This window comes from Enhydra lutris, unplaced genomic scaffold (genome assembly GCF_002288905.1).
Source record: "Enhydra lutris kenyoni isolate GAN:26980312 unplaced genomic scaffold, ASM228890v2 scaffoldscaffold2, whole genome shotgun sequence".
Lineage (NCBI taxonomy): Eukaryota > Metazoa > Chordata > Mammalia > Carnivora > Mustelidae > Enhydra > Enhydra lutris.
In genome coordinates, this window is record NW_019154086.1 from 5,567,895 (window position 1) to 5,591,465 (window position 23,571).

A 23,571-nucleotide genomic window follows, 5' to 3' on the forward strand; every position below is an offset into this window, starting at 1 on the left:
AGGCTATGGTGAGTCACCTGCCAGACTTGTTACAACGCAGGCTTCTGACCTCTGCCTCCAGGGAGGCGGATGGGGGGGGGTGGTCCCAGGTGGAGAGAACCCAGGGATGTGTTTTTGGTTTGTATTTTTTTTTTTAAGATTTTGTTTATGTATTTGAGAGAGAGAGCGGAAGCTGAGGGAGGGCACAAGCAGGGAGAGGGCAGAGGCAGAGTGTGGAGGGAGAAGGGGAAGGGGAGAAGAGAAGGGGGAGGGGCAGCAGGGAGCTGCCCTGGGGCTGGATCCCAGGACCCTGAGATCATGACCTGAACCTAAGGCAGATGCTTAACTGACTGAGCCACCTAATTGGCCCCTGGGGGGGGATGTGTTTTTTAGCCAGCACTCAGGAGAGACTGACCGGGATGATATGAGGACTTCACCTGGGCCTGCCTGGAGGGGAGGCTACGTCATCTCAGCGGAGCTGAGATGTCATCACCCCAGCCTTTCTCCGTTTGGTCCAGTGCCATGCCCCTCCTTCCTCCACCGTGTTCTTTCAGTCGTGGGAGAAGGCTACCTGTCAGTCCACAGGATATGCTTGCGTCAGGGATTCAGGGTTACGAGTACAGATTAGAAAGATGAAAGAAACCCCATCACTCATTCATCACACATCTAGGGCTGAGATTCAGCTGGTATGCTGGTGATTAAAATAGCAAAACAAACAAAAAACTACTTTGTACCTCTTGGAAAATAGCCTCTGCCCTGGGTCTCCCACACCCATAACACTCCCCTGCCAGCAGCTGCCTTGATTAAACTCTCTGCAAAATGGGATTAATAACATCTTCTTTGTACAATTCATGTGTCCTTGTAAAGTGCTAAATACATTAACAAATGGTTATTTATTTCTGTGATTATATTGCTCTCCAACTACTTGGAGAATCAAGACAAAATTTCAGGCAGCAATAAACCAGTTCTATAGAATACCCTTCAATTTGTTGACAAGGGCTATAGTAAGAGAATTAAGGCAAGCTCAGCGTGGGGGACGCTCTCTTAGAGGAAGTGGAGACTGCACGCTAAGGCTTCTGGTTTCTAATACCAGCTCCCTCCACCCCTTACTGGCTGGGAGAACTTGAACCATCAACATCAGTGTAAAGTGAGGCTGGTGGTGCTCTCTTCCCAAGGCTCCTGGAAGGGTTAAGAAGCCAGACGCCTGGCACCCGGAGGCGCTCAGTGAATACCAGCTCTACAGAAGATTTGCAAGTGGGAATAAACCTTCCCTTGATGGTAGAACCTCAGGGTCAACCGGGAAATTTAATTGCCTTCTTTAAGTTCAATCCAGTGTTATTGATCCCCTATTATGTACACTACTCCGTGGGTGATAGGAAGATGATTAAGATGTAGTCTAACGAAGATCAATTGCAGTCACAGGACTAGGGCAGGGAAGCCTGTTGTAAGTAGCAGAATAAATTATAAACAAAGTTCAATGGACCGGAGAGAGGATAATTAACTTTGGCGGGGTAGGTGTAAAAGGTGGTCCAACAAAAAGAGTCAGAGGGAAGACAGGCAGTTCTCTCAGCCGCAGGATCAGCCTGAGTAGGATACAGAGAGAGATGAGTGCGAGGTAGGCTTGGGTGATGAAGCTGGCGTACCGGGTCCTCGAAGGGCTTAGCGGATGTATGAGTAAGAGGACTAGACTGGGGCCACATAATGGAGGACCTTGAATGCCCTTTTAGGGGATATTATTTTATTCTAAAGCAACAATAACAATCATTGCATTTGTTGGGAGCTTGCTATGTGACTGACACTTTGCTAACCTTTTCTAACTATTTCTTCTAAACCCCACAGAAGCATATGCATAAATATCATTAGTGCATTTTATGGATGAAGAAGATGAAGCTTTGAAGGCTTTTAAGCGAAGGGAGGACTCTGGGGCTTATCCTTTCAGAAAGTAATTCTGGAAGCAGCAAATGAGAAGGATGAACGCAGTAGGTGTTAGCACTTAGGGGCCTTCCTTCAATTCTAACATATTGTGACATGTGGTCCCCCCAAACTGGTTAACAAGAGATAAAGAAGTGACCGATAGTTCTAAAAATGGACTGATGCTCTCCAAAGTCTTGAGTTGAGCAGGCTTTGAAGCATATTGTCGTTTATGGAATGAGAACCTTTTCCTCCCTGTGGTTTTCCCCAGGGGCCCTCATGAACGCTTCTCCTCCAGGAAACACAGTGAAGAATTCTACAGCAGTGTCCCTGACCAGAGTAATGTGAGTGAACCAAAATTAGCCTCTTTACAAACTCATTAAAGCATAAAGGTTAGCACCCATTGCCCAAAATATAACAGGAAGGTGAAAGGCTCTTTTCTTTCTTTTTCTCCCTGCTTACTCACACTTCCCTTCTTTCCACCCTCTCTCTCCTGACAGGCAGTAATCAAAGAAGGATCTTGGATGGGTAAGTATCTTTTTCATGGTCAAGTAAACTCCATCAAAGTTTTCTGAGAAATCCACTGTGAGTAACTCAAGGGACAGTGCAGACTTCTTAGGTGGCAGGCCTTCTTATTCGGCCCTGAAATTTGCATGTTAAAATAATACTATCCCTAGAAGTCTGGAGACAGTTGCTGACCCAAACTGTTGCTTCCTAGGAAGAAGACAAGTGAGTAGCTGATACAACTGGGTTTGTTTTGCTTTGTTTTGTTTTTTAAACAGAGGGTCTTATGGAAATGGATTATATTAACTATACATTTTCTGCACAGCACTTCTAAATATAGGAAGTATTTTCACACATACTTCCTCATCATTACCCACCCAGTGGTGCAGATCTTTCCATCTCCATTTTACAGAAGCGGGAACTGCAGCTTAGAGACACAGAGGCGAGTCTCCCAGCCCCACCTAAATGGTCTGTTTATCATTCTTAACCTGATGGGTTCTCTCCTGTGCTTTTCCCCAAGCTTATCAGTTGGCATTATGGGAATTTTCCCAGCATGCTTTGGGAGAGGGGTCCACACCCTACTGATGGGTCAGTACTTAAAAGTTGTTCAGTTGATAGTACTTAGACTATCAGAACCAGAAGGAGGTGTAGAGACCATTTCCAACCTCCTCATCTTACTAGTAAGAAAATTGAGGCCCAGAGAGGAGCTGACCTGCTGACGTTCCCAGGGCTGGATCCAGGAATCTCATTCATGATTAACTGTGACCAGGAGCGAGCCTCCCGTCTCTTCCAACCCCATCCCACTGCCTCACAATCTCTCTTGAGCACAGCCCTCCCATTCAAAGCAAAGAGGAAAGCAAAGGTCAGGACTTGGCCAGGATCAGTCCCCATCCTGTACTTGTTGGATAAAATGGAAAGATCCCATCAGTTACAGAATCATGAACTATCAGGTGGAAGGCAGCTTGGAAATCATCTGGTTTCCAAGGTATATTCCATGGTATAATCCTCTGGTTATGTAGGTGAGAAGAGTGAGGCCCAGAAAGTCAAATGGAGCCTCTGGAGCAGAGACTTGAACCCACGTCACCGTGTCCCCCGTCACTGACCCCACCTCTGGGACCACAGCTGCCTGCAGTGTCAAAGGCAGTTCACCCAGTTTGTCGGGCAGTCCGACTTAAAGATTCCCAGACACAGGTACCTGAGTCAGCCCTGGTTTTGCCTTGGCAGCGGAGATCAGGCATCAGCTGCTGGCTTGAATGATGTGTTCCCCAAGCAACATGGCGTACGTGAGCTGCCAACATTCAAGTCTCAGGGAGCGTGAAGTGTGGAGCCAGTTAAACATCCAAAAATGCCCTGTCTCTCAGAAACAAGGGTGACTCATCGGAGTGCTTGGGCTATGACTGGGAATGGCATTACAGTGGCTGGAGGAGCTAAAAACTCACGCTCACAAGCTTGTCTGCCACTGGCCCCTTGTTCACAGCTCTCTTCTCCAACCCAGAGCCCAAACACCACCCCCAGGAAGCCCAGACCTTCTCCTACCTGAAGACTTGACTGCTCAAGCCTGGAGAAGGTCTCCCTTCTCAAGCCCTGAGACTCTGCTCTAACTCAGCACTTGATTTTATACTCTTTTATTCCTTCTTAATCATTTTGAGTGTTTGTTTCAGTGCTGCATGGACGGCAAACGCTCCGAGGGGAAGAAGTAAGCTCCCTTCTCCTTACCCTATAGCTCATCTTGGAGTGTCACTCCCAAGCAGAGACACGCTCAGGCTCACAGCTACTCCTGGCTTCAAGGCTCTTCCCACTTCACCTTGCATTCACACACACAGCAAACGCTCAATAAATCCTCACTGGTTTCCCTGTGGCTTCAGAATTTTCAGGGCCTCTGTCAGCCACACCACGCCTCTGTGCACATTAGGGAAAATTCCTTCCCCCAGGCAGACATAGCCCTGCCAGGCTGCATGGCTCCGTGGAGCATGGCGGGACCTCAGCCCCTCAGCTGGGTGTCCTGGGCAGTGAGCCCCCTGCACTGCCTGGACTCTGGTCCCTCACGAGGGCAGCAACCACATCTCACTGGCCTGGGCCCTCCCCTGCTCTCCATGCCGACAGGGGTGGCCTTTCTTGAGAAAGCTGGCATCAGAGGCTTCCCAGCTTTTTCCCCAGCCCCTACTCTCAAAACCAAACAGGAACAGAAAAGGTCCCCCTTTGAGAGCTCCTTGGTACTCAGGGACTGAAGTCTATGGGCAGGGCACCCCAGGGGCCCTCTACAATAGGGTTCCAACCATCCTTCCCTACAGCGAAGACCCAGAACTCACCGTGGATTTTCCTCCTACTGCGTCCTCAGCCTAGACTGTCCTTGTCCTGCTGAGCTTTGTGTCAGATCCCCACTCCCCTTGCAAACACAACCTTACCCCCTCCCTGATGTCGCAATCAAAATAACCATTCTCGGGGCACCCGGGTGGCTCAGTTAGCTAAGTGGCTGCCTTTGCCTCAGGGCAGGATCCCAGGGTCTTGGGATCGAGTCCCGCACCAGTCTTCTTGCTCAGCGGGCAGCTGCTTCTCCCTCTCCCTCTGCCTGCCTCTCTGCCTGCTTGTTCTTTCTCTCTCTCTGTGTCAAATAAATAAAATCTTTTAAAAGAAAAAAATAAACCACCAAAATAACCATTCTCCTTGGTGCTTCTCCCCACCTACAGCCCTCCCTGCCTTCCATATCGCTTTGCCTTCTGTTACAACCTTTCCACGATATTTTCTTAGTGTGCAACCCAGGGGCCGGCTGTCTTCAAATCCTCTGTCTACACAGGCTTCTCTGTGTTCACGCTGCATCAGCCCAGATGTTAAACTCAGCCGCACCCTGAGTTCCCCAGAGGAATCCCCTCACAAACAAACTGGGGCACAACATTGTCTTTACAAATGATTGTGTTATAGGAAGTGGGGAGAGCAGAGACTTCACAGCCCTACACACACACCCCCACCACCCTGCCTTCCCAGCAAACTATTTACGAATCTCTGCGAGTCCTACTGTTCTCCAAATCTTGGCTCAGGGGGTTTCTCTCCTTCGTTTTCCTCAGTGAGCACCAGATCGAGTCAGACCTCCATACTCTATCTCTGCGTGGTTTCCGCATTCCTTGCATCTGATATATTCCCTTCCTACTCTAAGAGGCCGAACCCCCTCCCTGCAAGCATGCATCCCCAAATCCATCATAGTTCTCAGCCAAATGGAGGCTCTCCCACAGTTCTGCCTTCTTTAGAGAGTCAAATAGACAGAGCTAAGAATGTTTCTCTTATGACATGCACGTGAGTGTGTTTTCCTTCACAGATAATGCAGTTCAGAAGGCAAGAAGTGTTCTTCCGCGTCCACCCAAACTGGCACTGGGAGAATACACACAGCAAGCTTGTGAGAAGCCTTCTCCCCTGCGGCGGGCAGGGGCCGTTCCAAGCCCTTTCTGTCTTCCGGTTCTTCTTTCTTCCCAAGGAAAGTCCAGGACTAGAGTCAAAGGAAAGTGCCTGAAGATACAGTAGGAGCTTAACAGACAGTTGTGAAATGCATGAGTCAGTGAGTGAAAGGGAAGCAGGATAAAAGAAAAACGTCAAGAGCACCCTCACTAGGGTTGTAACAGTTTAGCTAAAGGGAGTCCTGAAAACCAACCAGGGTGACAGAATGAAATGAGAATAGTGAGTGACAGGGTGAAGTGTGAACACGGGGTTCCGGTATTGGCTCTGCCTTCACTGCCACGTGGAATCTTGGGGAAATCTCGGAACCTCAGTTCCTCATCTGTCCCATCTGCCTGGCTGCAGATGGCCCCTGATCACCCGGGTCCTCAGAGCTGTCTGACATTCATGTCAGAGCCTTCTACCCCAAATGCCCAGACACCCAAGGCCCCTTGGCGCCTCTGCATCTGCAGAAAGCTTTTCTTGGCTGCAGGCCTGACCCGGGGACCTTCACTGCCTGCCGGCGGGAAAGAATTCTCAGTTGTGGAAAATGGTAAATTCTACATATTTTACAAATGAGAGTCCAAACTCCCGATGACTCTGAATGTTGTGTGAAGTGGACAGAAGTTATCCTGCTGGTGTGACACGCCTGAGATAGTGTCCCTACCACCACCACCAACCCCTGCAGACAGGCACCTCATGGAAAAGAAGCAGCAAGTCAGGGTGCCTTGGCCAGTGTTGGCCCTCATCCCTAACCTCTAACCCCCCCCCCCGACCCTTTTCCGTGCTTTCTTACATTTTTAAAGAACAGACTGTTTGCTGTGCAGGAAAAGAGTCCACAGTCGCCTAAAAGTGAAGGAGAAAGGGAATTAACAGCTCTCAGTCCTGAGCTCTGATCCGGGCCAACGCCACTGGGATGCGGTCGTCCCCACCACACCTGCTGAGGGGGAAATCTTTTCAGACTGAGTAGTCACCAATCTCCTGCCATCAGGGCCAGAGCTGTCAGAAAATGGACCCTGGGCAGTGGAAGCGATTTGGAGGTTACACATTGAGTTCCCAGGAAATGGAGAGAACTTGTTGATATTTAATTTGCCTTTTTCCCCCTCTGATTTGGTCGGGATATTAAGGCAGCCTAGACTTCGGCTGAGATGTGGAAATGCCCAGTGGGGGATTCGTTTGTCAAGCAGTTGTCCTCCGTCCCCGGAGTCAGCTGGCCTCTGGCTCCCTGAGGCGCCCCCACCCCTGGGCATCCTTCCGAATCCCTAAGCCTCTAACTCCTCCTTCCGGACCAAAGCTCTACCGGGGAGAAGTGCCCGAACTGCGCGGCGCCCGCGCGCCCAAGTTGCACCAAAGAGACGCGTGGTCGCTGCGAGCGGATCCGCATTCACGCGTGTGCGAAAGGCGCGCGCGCGTTTGTATGTGGCGCGTGTGTGTGCGCGCGCGCGCGAGGGTGCGGGGCGGGCTTCGCGCCCGGGGGCAGGGCTCCGCGGGAGAGTGGCAGGCGGACTCGCCGCGCGGCTAGGGGCGGGGCGCCGCAGTGCCGTAGTAGCCGGCAGCCGGGACGCACTGCTTTGGGGCTGAGGATCCGCTGGCAAGCGCAGGACCCCGGCTCTGCTTAGCCCCAGGGCTGCCACCCCGGCTCCGCGGCGCCCTCCCGGGAGAGAGGGCTGCTTCCCTTCTTGAGAGGGCCACGCCGGCGGGAAGGAGCCCAGACCGCAGCCTCCGTCCCCCTTCGGTCTCTCGGTTCCTCTTTCCTCCCAAGTAAGGGAATAAGCCCAGAGGAAGGAGCGCCCCGGGGAACCGCGCAACCAAGTGTTGCATGGTGAGGTAAGACGGCCGCCCGCGCAGCGGAGGGGGCTCGGGGCTCTCGGGCGCGGGCGGCCGCAACTTGGGAAAGGAGGGCAGAGCGGGAGCCAGTCGCGCGGCCAGGGAAGGGAGCCTCGGGCGACGCCACTGTGCCCACCCCGGCGCTGCCACCTGCCGCAAAGCCCCTGTGGGAGGAGACGCCCCGCTGGAGGGCTGGGGACGCGGGAGCGGCACGGGTGGGTCATCGGCTCCCTCTTCGACTGGGAAGACCTTCCACGCCCCAAAGGTGTGCAGGCGAGAGGCAGCCTTGCTCCCGGCACTTGGCTCCAGCAACTGGCCAGATTTTCCCCTTCTAGACATACTTGCTTTCTTGGTAGCCAGTTCGCGCGCCAGGGTGCCCAAGGGCGGCGAGGAGCAGGGACACTTTTCTTAACGTCTGGCCGCCAAAGCCTCTGACCGTCCCGCGGGGTTCCAGGACTTCGGGACAGTCCGCAAAGCCTCTGAGCTAGGGGAGCTTGAAGGGAGGCTGGCGGGAACACAGACACTTTGGGCAAATACAAGCCAGGGAGGGAGAGGAGGGTCGAGAGAGAATATAAAGCTGACCTGTTTGGTGACCGAGTCACAACATGTGTGTCCGTGTGTGTGCGTTTTGAAGGGCGCGCATCTAGTATCACCTGTGGGGCTTTCCAAAACTCCACTCGTCATCTCACCCCGAATATTCTGACCTTTTCTTCCTCTGGATGGGTGGGCTAGAATCTGCGGAGGGGGCCCGCGGAGTTCTGAAGGCCCTACAGGTGACTCTGCCGCGCCGCCCCCACCCCCTCCATCGCTGCAGCGGAAAGCCTGGGACAGGAGCGAGGAGGCGTCTCCAGATGTGAACGATCCAGCTGCGGAGCTCAGCGTGGCGGGCACGACTCCCCCTCCCCGCCGCCGAGGGTCTGCGGCAGCGCGCGATGATCGGTGGCTGCGCCGCAGTGGCGCGCGGGAGAGCTGAGAACCCGCCGACGCGCTCCCGGGCTGGCGCTGCCCGACCGGGCCGGCACCTAGGACTGCATTAGCATACGGTGACCTCGCCGTCTCGGGAGGGCACGGCAGCGCTGTTTGTCGTTCTTTCGTTTCAGGGTCTGGGGGGCACCATCTTGGGTCTGGAGGTGTGCACCGGCGGTAGAAACTGATGAGGGGCTGGGGTCAGGACACAGGGCTGGGAACTTGCCCTCAGGTTCGAGTGGGGAGAACCAATCCGTGATTTAGGTGCCTGGAATGCTTTGTATAAAATACAGTCCCCAGAGCCACTTGCTGGAGCACAGGGCACCCTCGTTGTCAGTGAAGGACATTAGATCGTCAGGGCAGTTGTCATCACGCTTTGGTCACGTCCATACACGCACACACCCCTACCTTTGGGCTTTATGATCCTCTCATTCCAGGGATGTGTCCTAATTAACGTGGGAAGGGACTTTGCGGCTTGACGTGTTAAAAAGGGCTGGACTTGCCAGAGATTACATTCTGCATATAAATTATACGCATTAAATAAAGCAGGTGCAACTAAGCTAACTTCCCTCTTGTACTCTGGTCTAAGTCTTCTCTTTGCTGGTCACCCTGAATGTTTATGTGTCTGGGTAGGGTTTATGTGTAGCACTGTAGGCATTATCTCAGATATTTTTCTGGGAGGGGTGCCAGTAGAGGGGTCTTACCCACCTTACACTTATAGTTCAGTGTTTGGTTCAGATCAATCAAACATGGGAAGAAAATTATAAATACCAGAGCATCTTCAAATCTAGACTCTCTGAGATAGGAGAAATCCCTTGGGACATCAGCTCCAACTCCCCCCACAACTCTCCACAACTCGCCACAGAGCACTTTCAACAGGTGGCACCCAGAGGTCCCAGCTCTGCACTCTGAGGCGCTGCCAGGGGAGAACCCACAAAGCATTAACTCTTCCCCCTCCTGCTGATGCTTGGGGGAGGAGGCTGCCCCCTGCTCCTGCTTTAGAAGAAGGGACAGTTGTGGTAAAATTCTTAAAAAAAAAAAAAAGAATCTTATTGTGTTCCATCATTACATATACTTTTTTAGTGTGAAAATCATTTACTGTTGAATGAAAAAAATTGGGGAAGTTGGTAAGTGTGCAAAGAATCAACCACCACCCACAATTCCTCCACCTGAGTTCCACACTGTTGCTATATTGGCATATTTCTTTTTTTTCCCTTTTTTTTTCTTTTTTTTTTGCCTTGAGATCATGTAACCTATAGTGAGCCTACATTGATTATCTACTAAATGTATGTTTTATGTGCTAATTCTTTTATATTCATTGTGTCAATTAATTCTCAGAAGATTCTCTAAGGCAAGTATTATAGCCAACCCCACAGAATTCAGGTGTCTTGCCCCTCCCACACAGCTAGTAAGTGGTAGACCCAGGATTTAAACCCAGGCTGAGTCCTGAGTGATTGCCTGGCCTCTGTAACTATTGCTTCTCTGCTCTCCCTGTCCCCTCAGTTAGTGTTAGTAGCCAAAGTCCTTCACGGACATCATTTTCATGGCCATATAGTATTACACCTATTAACCATTTAGCAACTACAAATAACTCGGCATACATTTCCAAATACTTTGTTTGGATAGATTCCCAGAAGCAGCATCACTGGGCCAAGGGGCATGAATGTTTTAAGACTCCTGATATATAGGACAAGCTGCTTTTTGAAAAGGCGACACCAGTTTACACTTCCATCCATCAGAGGTGACTCTGACACAGTCAAAGCAAATGACCTCTACAGACTCAAATAGACCAGGGCCTCCTGGGACCAAACCACACCACCTGAGCATCCCCCTGGCCTCCTGAGAGAAAGAATCACACGTATCATCCAGCTTTATACACACCCCTGTGCGTATGGAAACCATACAATATAGAGCCGTACCTGCTTTCATGTGAGCAATGGTCAGTGGCAGAATTCTCTGGCTAGATGTCACATATTAGCTTTGGGCAAATCAAACATTATGTAAAATACACAAAAGTATGTAGGATCCCACTTCTCCATGTATGTCATGAGAATAACCCTTACTCCTATTAAAGTGCATCACTGTCACAGCCAGATTCAACCAGCCCAGCCAATCCATAACAGCTTCTTCACACACTGGCCATATTCACAGAGCCTTTTGTTTATACCAAGGAAAAGAATTCTACAACAAAATCACAGTGGGAGTTGATGTCACCTTGTATGTAACAGAGTTCATCTGTCTTCCTACCCCCCACCAATCAGTTATGGTTAGTGACTACTAATAAAGCCCTAAAAAAATAAGATTATATACACCATCCAAAAAAAAAAAAAATGCCCCCAGGTAAAGAAGATGTGGCTGCAAAAGAGCAATGAAATTAAGCAATACAAAAAAGACACAAAGGGGAAGGGTTTGAAGACAACGAATTGGCCCTAGGCTACGAGTTTTCACTAAGACAGTGTTTGCACCACGGCCACCTCTGCCACCAGCACTGGGTCTCATGGCCCTGGAATATAACCTGTTGTTGTAAATTGAATAAATATTCATTGGTTCCCCTCTCTGAAATCTATTCAAGATCCTGCTCAGATCTTAAACCATCTTTCTGGGGAGCCCTCCCGGCTTACCCATCTGGGTTAGAGACCTCTCTCTGCTTCACCCATAGCACCTGTGCATACACTTCCCTCACTATGGTGAATGTACTGCTCTGCATAGCCCCCACGAATCTGGGAGCTCATTGAGGGTACAGCTCTCACCATACCACGGCCCCAGGGATAGAACTTATGCACCACAGACGATTGAATGTGGTGAACGAACAAATAAGAGAATTTTCCAGGTGGTGTCCTGGGTGCTTTATGTGCATTTCTCTCTCCATGCATTTTTATTTGTTCAGACTAGGCAGTCTCAGAAATGTACCAGGAAGGTATCTAGAGCTGTGCTATGTCCACATGGGACTATTTCCATTTCATGTGATTCATTAAAATTGGATAAAACTCAAAGTTCCATTCTTCAGTCACGTCAGTCCCATTTGCAGTACTTAAATGCCACATACAGCTAGCACATTAGAAAATGTAGATGCAGAATATTGCCATCGGAGTAGAAAGTTGATCTGGACAGTGGTGGTTGGGTTGTGAGCTTGGTGGGGACAGGAGATGTGAATCCACCATATTCCCTATAACCAGCCCAGTACCTGGCCTGGAGGAGGGTGGGAGGGGGGAGAAAGCAAGCAGAGGGATGCTGGGTAAATGGAGTAGTAACATTAGATACCCTATCCACTGGGCTCCTACTTTGTGCTCGACATGGTGCTATATTTTGTATATGCATTGCCTCACTTAATCTTCACATCATTCTGAGTCTGATATTAACCCTGTTGTACAGACAAGAAAACTGAAAAACTGAGTCTCAGGGAGTCTTAAGTAAATGCTCATGAAGTTAGTAGGGGAGGCTGCATTTTAACTCAGAGTCCTGTGATTTCAGAGCCTGTTCTCTTAGGCGTTTTTCTTTCCTGCCTCCGTTAATGTCGTATGTGGTATTGGAGATGTGAACCGCCATCAGCTTGACTTCCCAGGGAGCCAAAGAAAGGGTATTTTTGAAGTCTTCCTGAGGGAAATAATTGGTATAATTTGCAAATGTTAGTGGCATTTCAAGAGTGCAAAATTTTTCCTGGGCACTCCAGAGGCCTTGTCCCCGGATGAGTGACAAGGGAGAAAGGAACCCACCCGTATTGTGTTCTGAACAGAAGGCCAGAACTGAGGAGGGCAGACCAGCCAACCACCACCACCCAGGCTTCTCCTCAGGGAGGCCTGTCACCAGCTCTGAGGGAAATACTGGCTTGGCCAGGATCTCACAGCCAATTCATGGCACAGTCCAGCTCCTGCCTCCCTAGCCAGTCCCCTTCACACTGCTCTGCCCTGCCTCATACATCATTGGCATCAGTGTCTTCACTATCATTGTCATTCTTCTTTTAGTTTTCCTTGTCTTTGTTTTTTTTTTTTTTTTTAAGATTTTACTTATTTATTTGATAGAGAGAGAGGAGAATGTCAGAGGGAGAAGCAAACTTCCCATGGAGCCGGGAGCCTGATGTGGGACTTGATCCCTGTTCTCCGGGATCATGGGATCATGACCTGAGCTGAAGGCAGTTGCTTAACCAACTGAGCCACCCAGGCGCGTCCCCTGTCTTGTTCTTAAAGAGTAAAATACAGAATTTCAAGGGCAGCTGAATTAGTCCCAAGTAGAGATTATTACCTCCTTCATTTTACATTTCATATTTTTTTTAAAACTCTGTAAGGTTGAATTGGGAATCTAAGCCAATAGTACCAGGTGAGTCTAGTGCCAAATGAAAAAAGCCTACTCTTTTTCAAACTTCCTCTCAAACAGTAGCACCTGCTGCACACCCCCATGTGCTACCATCGTACAGATGCTACCTGGGACGTGAATATAGAGCCCTTGCTTTTAGCACTCATTTCGTCCCGTGCAACTCAACTCAGTCACTCATTTTGTCTTGTTCAGTCTCTCTTGCCAACTTGCCTAAATATTTCTAGCTTTGATTCTGTTATCCAGTGTATTTACTGTCCCTTCCAGCTGGCTTCCTGTCATCCCCAAATCTGATGAGTGTGACCTCTTCAACTATGTCATCAATAAAAATGATGAACGTCACGGGAATTCTGAGGCATGTCACTATTTACTCCCTCAAGGTAGATTTTCATTCATTAAGTAAACAGCAGCCTTTCAGAAAATTTATTCAACTTTTCCTACTATTACCCGGCCCATATTTCTTCAGCTTTTTCAAAAATTCATCAAAGGAATCTTCTCTAAGGTTTTGATTAAGTTCAGATACTTTTTATCACTGCTATTTCCCTGATCTGCCTGCCAATTATGTTGTCAAAGCAGTTATTTTGCTAGTCTGACATAAACTACTTTGAGTTAACCCTTGTTGGTTCTTAGAGGGCACAACTTCAGTCATAATGTCTCATTCCACATCTGTTCCAGAATGTTCTCTGGGATTAATATCAGCCCCTCAAGTTAAGAAATTTTCATATATTATTTCTCCCATTAAAAAAATTATAACTGTCTTTGCCTTGGAGGTGATGGTGTCCGTCGTAGTGATGGTGGTGGAAACGATGGTGGTTGGCAGTGAGGATGGTGGTAGTGGATCCCTTACTCTGGATTCTGAACAGATTAAGGAGAGTGGTCTGGTGATATCATTTGCATGTTGTCTTAGCACCCTGGGGCATTATTCAGTTAGGCCATAAGACCTGGTTTAGTTTGAGGAAGATAAAAGCGTCTCTAGCATCATAGAAAATGAAATGAGGGAAGGAGCCTAGAGAGTACCCGATTCCAGGGCTTTGTCTTCAAGTGCGGAATCCTCTTTCTTCTAAAGATGAAGTGTCCTGCATATCTGATAGGAACTGAGGTCTCCCACTCTTCCCCAGGGCATAACTCCAGCTCTTCATCTTTATTTCTGAAGAAGCACAGCCTTTGTTTTTTTGTTTTTTGGGTATTTTTGTTTTGTTTTGTTTTTTTAAAGAAATGTCCCCTTTCCTCTTGGAATTAACCTCTGAAGTCATTGATGCCTCAGTGAAAATTCAAGATCCTTTCCTGGTATTGTGATTTAAAAGGAGAACGTAAGAGAGCTTAAGGGTTCTCGTTTTCCAAGTGGGACATGGAGCCAAAATGTCTTCAAGGCAGGACAGGGGCACAGAGAGAAAAGGTTCAAGTTAGAAAAGATTTTTTAAATTAATAAAAATCATGAGAATAATAATCATCCTTTGCATGTGTACCACACTTAGAAGATAACAGGGGCTCATATTCATGAGCTCTCCTGATTCCAGTCATGATTGTGAGACAGCACAGACATCCCAGCCTTCTTTCAGCCTTGGGGTGAAAGGAGTCTAGAAGAGTCTCTTGTGGCAAGACAAGGGATGACAGGTAAAACTCAGTGGTACATAGCTGCTGACAAACCCCAGACCCACCTGCCCAGCTGGCCATTTGGGCCCACCGTGCTCTTCTAGTGGTCTACATGGAGAGTTGGGTCTTCACTTAAGGCACAAGCAATATTTCATCTACACAGAGACTGAGCTTTCACTTCCCTGGTGGCTGATTCGATGTGAAATTTCCAAGTAACCAGAGGTCAGCAAGGCCACTTTGACCCTTAGATGCTGAAATGCTTGAAATGTTTGGCCCAAATGTTTTCATTCTTTGCTGTATTTCTCCACTTCTCTGCTCTGGGACAGTGGCCCACAGCCCTTTACCAGCTGCCTCAGTGTCCCTGCCTTTCAGTTAAAGTGGAGCCAGAGAAGCTCTTTCAGTATCTGAGGGCCAGAGGATTCCTTCCAGAATCCATGAAGTCCAATGCGAAGTGGGATGGGTGTTCTCATCCAGTTTCCCATTCTCTCAAGCCAGATTGTCATCAATAAGTATGTTCATGATCCTCAGAATCCGACCCCAGGACACCCACTGGTGGAAGTTGGTCCCCTCCATTTTCTCATACATGAATGTCCAGCAGCCTTTGGCTGATCACAAAGTGATCTTACCCAAGCATTAGGAAGTGAGTAGTTATATGTTCCCACAGCTGGGGAAATTTCCACTATGCTCCAAAGCTTCCATTGTTCTTAATCTGTAAATCATGCAAATCATGGCAAATACACTCTTGAGGAGATTCACCCAATCATTTGACTAACATTAAATCAGCAAATATATACTGAGCATCCCCTCTGTGGTGGGCAGAGGAGTAGTTTCTGGTGACAGGACCACTGTGTTTCCAGGAGCTGAATGGGACAGATCCAGAAACAGATACCATGTACCATTATGTTTAGATGAGATTTGGAGGAGGGTCACCTCTCCAGCCTAGGAAGGTATTAGACCAAGGAGGTCAGGCATTACTTTTTGGAGTAGAAGAACTTCAGCTGAAATTTGAAGGATGGGTTGAAGTGAGGAAGTGGATGTGGGCAATACATCCTGAGTGTGGGTAATGGAACAGCATAAGCAGAAGCTCAGAGGGAGTTCTTGTCTCCAGTGTTGCTGGAGCAAAGCCGTGATTCAAGAAGTGCTGGGAGATGAGGCTGGAAATGTGGGCAGGAGGGGCTTGTCTGTCAAATAAAAGAATGTGGATCTTTCCTGGTAGACAGCAGAGGTCCACTGGCAAATTTTAAATGGGAACTGACATGGCCAGATTTTAACATTAGAGCAATCCTTCCAACTACAATGTCAAGAGGGGAGAAAACAAAAAGTGGGGCTGTCCACTGAGGGGTTTCCGTGGGAATTTAGGTAATATGAGGACTGAACAAGGTGGTACAGAGGGAAGGACAGAATCAGGAAAGAACCTGTAATTAAGTGGATGTGAGTATAGTGAGGGAGGCAGATGAACCAAGGGTAGCTCCCAGGCTTCCTCCTGGTGTGCCTGGAAGGGTAGTGGTTCCATTGACCACAAGAACCAAGAAGCAGGATAGGGTTAAGTAATGAGTCAGTTCAGGACATGTTATATTTGAAGTGTCCGTGAGAGATCCAGGTGGAGATGTGGTTGATAGATGAGCTCTGTGGCTAGAAACCCAGATTAGGGAATCATCACTCTAAGTGGTAGGTGAAACCACAAGAGCTGATGAAATCATGGGAGTCAATTTTCATTTATCTTGATATATATGTACTGCCAGTGTCTGAAAGATCCATGTCAAGGAGACCCGTGCCTCTTCAGGAAGGGAAGAACGTTTCTCACAGCACTGAGAGTCTGGGCTTGATAGGCAAGCTGTGCCAGTAGCCATCTGCTGACTCAACTAGACCTTCAGTGTCCCTTCTGCCAGGTGCATGGTCAAGGGTGGATTTTTTTTTTTTTTCCTGAAACACTTCTTTTCCTCTGCTGCATTCGAGCTTCACAGATTTATAATCAAGGTCCTCTTCTCCAGACCAGTGGTTCTCAACGTTGGTTGAATATTAAAATCACCTGGAGAACACTGCAGACCTAACAGTTCTGGGTTCCACTCCTAGAGATGCTAATTGAATTGGTCTGGGGTCAGGGCCTGGGCCTGAGTAGATTTTTAAGGATCCTCAGGTGACACCAGCATTCAACAGAGTTAAGAACCACTGCTAACCAAGAAGTTCCCTCAGTGATTCCTCTACAGGGTTTTTAATTCCTTAGCTTCTCTGGTAAATCTCCTCAGTGCAGTACATTTTCTCTAAAAGCCCTCTTGAGCATGTCAGAACCTACACTGGACACTGCACTCCAGTCATGATCATGTCTGCACATTATCCCTGTCTTTGCATTCAACAGTTATTTCTCCCTAATGCCTGAGAGGCTTCTGGGAAGCTTTGTTAAATATCCTGTCTCTGAGCTGTATAACTAATATACCTGTCAAAAAGATTTAAGAATCACCTGCTATGACTTTGAAAATTGATTAGTTCCAGGGAATCATTGCTTCCTCTCCCAAGTTCTCACAAGGCAGCCCTCAATCTCACAGTTCTTGAATTTTGATTTTTGCCTGTGACTTTCCCATCAGAAGTTCTGATTCAGAGATGTGCAGTGGTGGCCCAGAAGCAGCATTTTTCACCAGCACTCAGGGTGATTCTGGTGCAGGTAGACTGCCTTTAAGAAATACTGCGTTAAAAATGGGAAGTGAAGAAAACACATTTAACTCATACCTACTCCCCTGATTTTTTATTGAATTGATCATATTAATATATAAATATTTGAGGATATTTATTATAGTACTGACAGACAGAAAAGGATACCAGTGTAATCCACATGTCAGAAATTTTGACAGCTGTCCATGATAAAGAGTATTGGGGGAAAGCTCAACTAACCCATAAATCACCAGAGTGGAAGGAAAAGTTGGCCTACAGATGAAAAAGAAGGAACTCCTAGAAGAATTTTCACTATCATCTCTAAGGGTAGAATGACAGGGGCTACAAAAAATAGGAGAAAATTATTTGCAAATCGTATATCCGAAGGTGGGTTGGTATTCAGAATCTATAGAGAACTCAACAAGCTCAACCAAAAAACCCCCCAAATAATCCAACTAAGAAATGGGCAAAGGATTTGAAAAACATTTCTCCAAAGAAGATGCACAAATGGCCAATAAGTACCTGAAAAGGTGCTCAGCATCACTAATCGTTAGGGAAATGCAAATCAAAACCACAATGAGATACTACTTTGTATCCATTAGGATAGCTATTCTCAAAAACAAACAAACAAGAAAAAGAAAAAAACGATGGCAATGTGAGAAGTTGGAACACTTGTGCACTGTTGATGAGAATGTAAAATGGTGCAACCACTATGGAAGACAGTATGGTGATTCCTCAAAGAGTTAAAAATAGGAATATCATATGAGCCATCAGTTCCTCTTCTGGATATATACCCAAAAGAATCGAAAGCAAGAATACAAAGAGATATTCATTCACCTAAATATATAGCAGCATTATTCACAATGGCCAAAAGGTGGAAGCAACCAAGTGTCTATTGATGAACAAAGGAATAAACAGAATGTTGTATATGTATAACATACATGTTGTATATGTATAACAGTGGAGTGTTATTCAGCCTTAAAAAGGAATGATTCTGATGCATGCTACAACATGGATTAAACCTGATGACATTTTGCTAAGTGAAATAAACCAGTCACAAAATGACATACACTGTATGGTTTCACTCACAGGAGGTATTTAGTGTGGTCAAATATCATAGAGACCGAAAGTAGAATGGTGGTTTCCAGGAGCTGGGAAGAGGAGAATGAGGTGTTACCATGTAGTAGTATAGAGTTTTAGTTTTGTAAATGAAAAAATTTCTGTGAATAGATGATGGTGGTAGTTGCACAAAAGTATAAATGTACTTAGTGCCACTGAACTGGATACTTAAAAATGGTTAAGTGGTAAATTTTCTGTCATGTATATTTTACCACCATAAATAAACATAAATTCTATATTAGGTATATTTTGCCACTATTTTAAAACATATATAATATTTTAACATATATCTTAATATATTTTATATATGTTATATATATGTTAAATATATCCTGTGTGTATCTATATGTGTGTATATGTATATATGTGTATGTATATATATACACACACATATATGCATATGGCAAGGAACTATAGCAGTGTTAGCCACGTTGGTGATGGGAAGCACCACCTCAGCATCTCAATCATGTTAGTTTCTCCTCAGACACACCCTGGCCAACACACATGGTGATGGTCCATGAGACTCACTCATAGTCAACACATCGTCAAAGCTCACAAAAACAGTATTTAGTGGTTCAGAAGAAGGGAGACATCTAAGAATGTAAAACTAATTTCTCCCTGTAAAATGGACACTATTAAAAAAAAAAGAAGAAAACTTAAAAAAAAAAAAAAAAGAAAGGTCCAAGTTCTATTTACAGAGATTCCAAAGAATGTAACAGGAACCATCAAAAAAAAGCAATCTGAGATTAGGAAACTTCCCTTTCTTTAAAATAAAAATATTTTGAAGAATTAAAAGCATGCAATGGAAGCATGGACATTAGGACAATGCAGAGCAATAAAGATGAGCATAAATTCTCACAGTTTTGATAGAAAATACATAAAGAAAGAAATCAGAAGGGATGCCTGGGTAGCTCAGTCGATTAAGCAACTGACTCTTGGTTTTGGCTCAAGGTCCTGGGATTGGACTGGAGATGGGCTTCCTGCTCAGTGGGGAGTCTGCTTCTCTCCCTCTCCCTCTGCCCCCTTTCTACCCCCCACACATACTTTCTCTTTCTCGCTCTAAATAATCTTTTTTAAAAAAAGAAACAAAACTAATGAGTGAAAAAAAGGAAGCTATTTCAACACATTAAATATTAAAATATGGAATTTTTTAGGAGAAGAGCAAATGGAAGATGAGTTATAAAAAGTATAGAGAAATATTTTTATGATTTCAATTCAAAATATTCATTGTGTACCAGGGAAAATTAAAGATATGTTCTGGTGGATGTTGTTAATTTATAAGATTTACAAGAATCTATTGGTGTGCAATCAGGAAAAGAAACAGTATTTTTAATAAGCATGTGTCAGATATTTTGTAGCTGTGAATGTTAGAAGGAAGTTGATATATAGCTATGGAGTTTTAAGGTAATAAAATTGTGACCCAGAACTGTATTCAGTACCACATGAGGGGGAAAAAAGATATTGTCAGACAAAAGAAATACACAGAAAGTAGACCACCAAAATCCTTTAGTGGAAAAAGTATTCAAAATACTCTGATCAACAGGGAAATTAATGAATATTAAAATTGGGGGATGGAGATGATGTGATATAAAAGATAGGTAAAGAATAAAATCAGAGCAGATTTAACGAATAAACTTCATTAATTTGGTTATGAAACAATGCAACTGTCAAAAATAATTCTTAGTTAAAAAGCTAGATAAGAAATTTAATGATAGTAATCTGGATCTAAAAACTCAGATTACTCCAGAAAAACAAAAATGCTTGAAGTACTAAAGTGCTCATTTTGTGCTGAAAGACATCAAATACTAAATACATTTTTAAAAAGAAAAGAGAGTAGATGAATATAAGAGTAGAAATGCCATATTTAACTTCAAAATTAGGAGAAAGATTTGGACTGGTAAGGCCAAGATTAAAAACTAATAAAGAAAATAGCAAGGGAACATAAAAAAAGAAAGTATAAAATAAGATGATAGAAGTGAGGTCAAACGTGTTATCACATTAAGTGTGAATGGCTTAATTGTTTCTATTAAAAGACAAAGAGACATGGATCGGGCAAAAACTAATTCTAAATATATGCTGTTTAAAACAAAGTGGGACAGAAAGGAGAGAAAAAAAGGAAAGATAAAAATATACCAGGAAAATGCAAACCAAAGGAAGAAAGGAGAACAATATTAATATTAGACAAAGTAAAATGGTGCATTAACTGTGGCTAAAAGATATAATCCATTAGAAGGCATACCCTCCATGAATACTTTTATTCTAAATAATATAAATAGTAAAATATATAGAATAAAATTGTCAAAACATTCACAGTGGGAAACAACATATTTCTATCTATCTTCAATACATTGAGTGACAAAACTGAATGAGTATGTAAAGAATTTTAAGGATATAAGGAATTTGATGCAATGGATATATATGCAATGGATTTCACATTCTAGAGTGAAAAAATATATATATCTGTTAAAACATTTATAAAATACTGAGAAATTTTGATCATTTTGTAACCCTTGTGATACATTCCAAAAAGTAGAAATTGTCCTGGCACCAAGAGGAAAATAAAATTCAAGTAGAATTTCTCTAGGATAATATATTCTAGAAAGTTGATGTAGTCTGGGATATGTGCACATCCACCTGCCACTATTAATTCAGCATTCAGTGAGAACAAGACCCAAGACCTGTTATTTGACAAGCATCAAACCTGTAGAATGCTTCCTTCTCTAAGAATGAGTAAAGAGTAAAACAGATAGGAACTAAGGAAAACACAAGATAAAGGAGCAAAGAATAGCATACAGAATGAAAATAAATGAGCTCCTCCAGCTGGACCTAAGAAAATATTTTAGGAGACTGGAATGCTCTTAAGAGGGTAGGAAACCCTGGCCTTCACAAATCAGAAGAGAATGAAAGCAGGCAAAGATGAAAATGAAATGCGGTATGCAGAGATACAGATGAGATTGCAAGGAAACTAAAACACAACAGAATTAAAATCTCTTAGATGCAACTAATGAGCAGAGTTTGTTTTATAGAAAATCAAATCCAGTATGTGGAGAAGGTAATGTTATAAAAGGTAGAGGATTAGTACTGAAGCCAACTTAAAAAGAGATGTTTAAATTATTGTGTGGATCCAGTTTTAAAATTATGTGGAGGGGGCACCGGGCTGACTCAGTTGGTAGAGCATGCAACTCTTAATCTCAGGGTCATGAGTTTAAGCCCCACATTGGGTGTGGAGCCTACTTAAAATTAGAAAAAAAAAAAAAACAACAACAACACTAAAAATATAAGGGCTCCTAGGTGGCTCAGTTGGCTAAACATCTGCCTTCAGCTCAGGTCATGATTCTGGTGTCCCATGACCCAGTCCCACATAGAACCCCACGTTGGACTCTCTGTCCGGTCGGGAGTTTGCTTCTCCCTCTTCCTCTGCCCCTCCCCCTGTTTGCTCTCTCTCTTTCTCAGTCTCAAATAAATAAAATCTTAAAAAAATGAAATGGTATGCAAAAGTAAAATATATTCAAAGAGAAGATACGCATTTGATACAAAAAGTTATGAAACAGCAAGTTGTGATTTAAAGCCCCAGATTACATTCTTCAAAACCTGCAAAGACTGGTGTTTGTCTGGCGTCTATGGGAAGGGATGGGACAGTGAAAATAAAATGTTCTGAATTCCTTGGTTCAACTATGAGAGAGTCATTCTGTTCTTGACATTTAATTTTAGAAAATAATAGTTATAGAATTTCTTTTTCCACTAATCCATCTTCCAAACCCAAGGACTCTAAGGAAACATACTTCATATGAAACAAGACAGAAAATAAAGGAGATGCCGAGGAAGCATTTTAAAAAAGTTAAAAGGACCACGAAAATGATAAGATCAAATAGTCCGTTATAACAGCTCCCATTAATGAACTAAATGACCCATTTTTAATAAAGGTCTTCATCTTGTGCCAGAAATTAAAACTCAACCATACACATTGTTTACATATTCATCCCTGAAATGAAAGGATGCGCAAAGATTAAAATGCTGAGACAAGGTGTAGTGGACAGATGCAACAAACACTAAAGCAGAAGTCATGACATTGATCTAAGACAAACCGCAGCTTAACACGAGCATCATTGAGTAAGGCAGTGAGGGTTGTTTTATATAAACAAAGGGTCCAGTTCACAGTGAAGCTACACGGTCGTGAAAATATATACATCAGTAAATGTTGACAGATGCAAAACTAATGTTGCCCCCAAAACACAGTGGTGGGGAAAGATTTAAAAATGCCACTCTCGGGCACCCGGGTGGCTCAGAGGGTTAAGCCTCTGCCTTCGACTCAGGTCGTGGTCTCAGGGTCCTGGGATGGAGTCCTGTGTCAGGCTTTCTGCTCAGCTGGGACCCTGCTTCCCTCTCTGTCTGTCTGCCTCTCTGCCTACTTGTGATCTCTTTCTCTCTGTCAAATAAATAAATAAAATCTTTAAAAAATAAAATAAAAATGCCACTCTCGGGCTTTCAGATTCCAAGTAAACAAATAAGAAATAATATAAATTACAGGAATTGTATAATATAATTATACAATTGATTGTATAATTGATATACAAGATTGAATAAAGATTGAATATATGCTGCATAAAATCTAAAATACAGAGAGTGAAATTTTTTTTCCAGGGTCCAAAGAACATTTACAAATATTAATTATTAGGGTACAAATAAGACCTTAGGAAATTCCTCAAAGCAGAAATGCTAAAGGTCATAGTCTCTGAATATTAGAAATGAGTAATAAAAAAACAATATGGGGGCTGCCTGGGTGGCTCAGTGGGTTAAGCCTCTGTCTTCAGCTCAGGTCCTGATCTCAGGGTTCTGGGATCGAGTCCCATATCGGGCTCTCTGCTAAGCAGGGAGCCTGCTTCCTCCTCTCTCTCTCTCTCTACTTGTGATCTCTCTCTCTGTCAAATAAATAAAATCTTAAAAAAAAAACAATATGGGGGACAAGTCATAAATCACAGTTGATTTATATAATATATATGTGTAAAATATACTATATAGCCATGGAGAATAATATTGTATGTAAGAATATTTAATAACACCACATAATAGTCACCATATTCTCTTATGTGAAAGAAGTAAAAAAGAGATAAAAAGGAGTTCAAAACAAAACAAAAAAATGCATGCATCTATTCATGAATTTAAGTAACATGTTACAATTGTGGTTGTAGTTGGTGGTGGCATTATATGTGATTTTTCTTTTGAAATCATTTTAAAATATGTTTTGGATTCTTGACTAAGATTACTATTATGCTTATACTGTTTATAGTTCGTAGA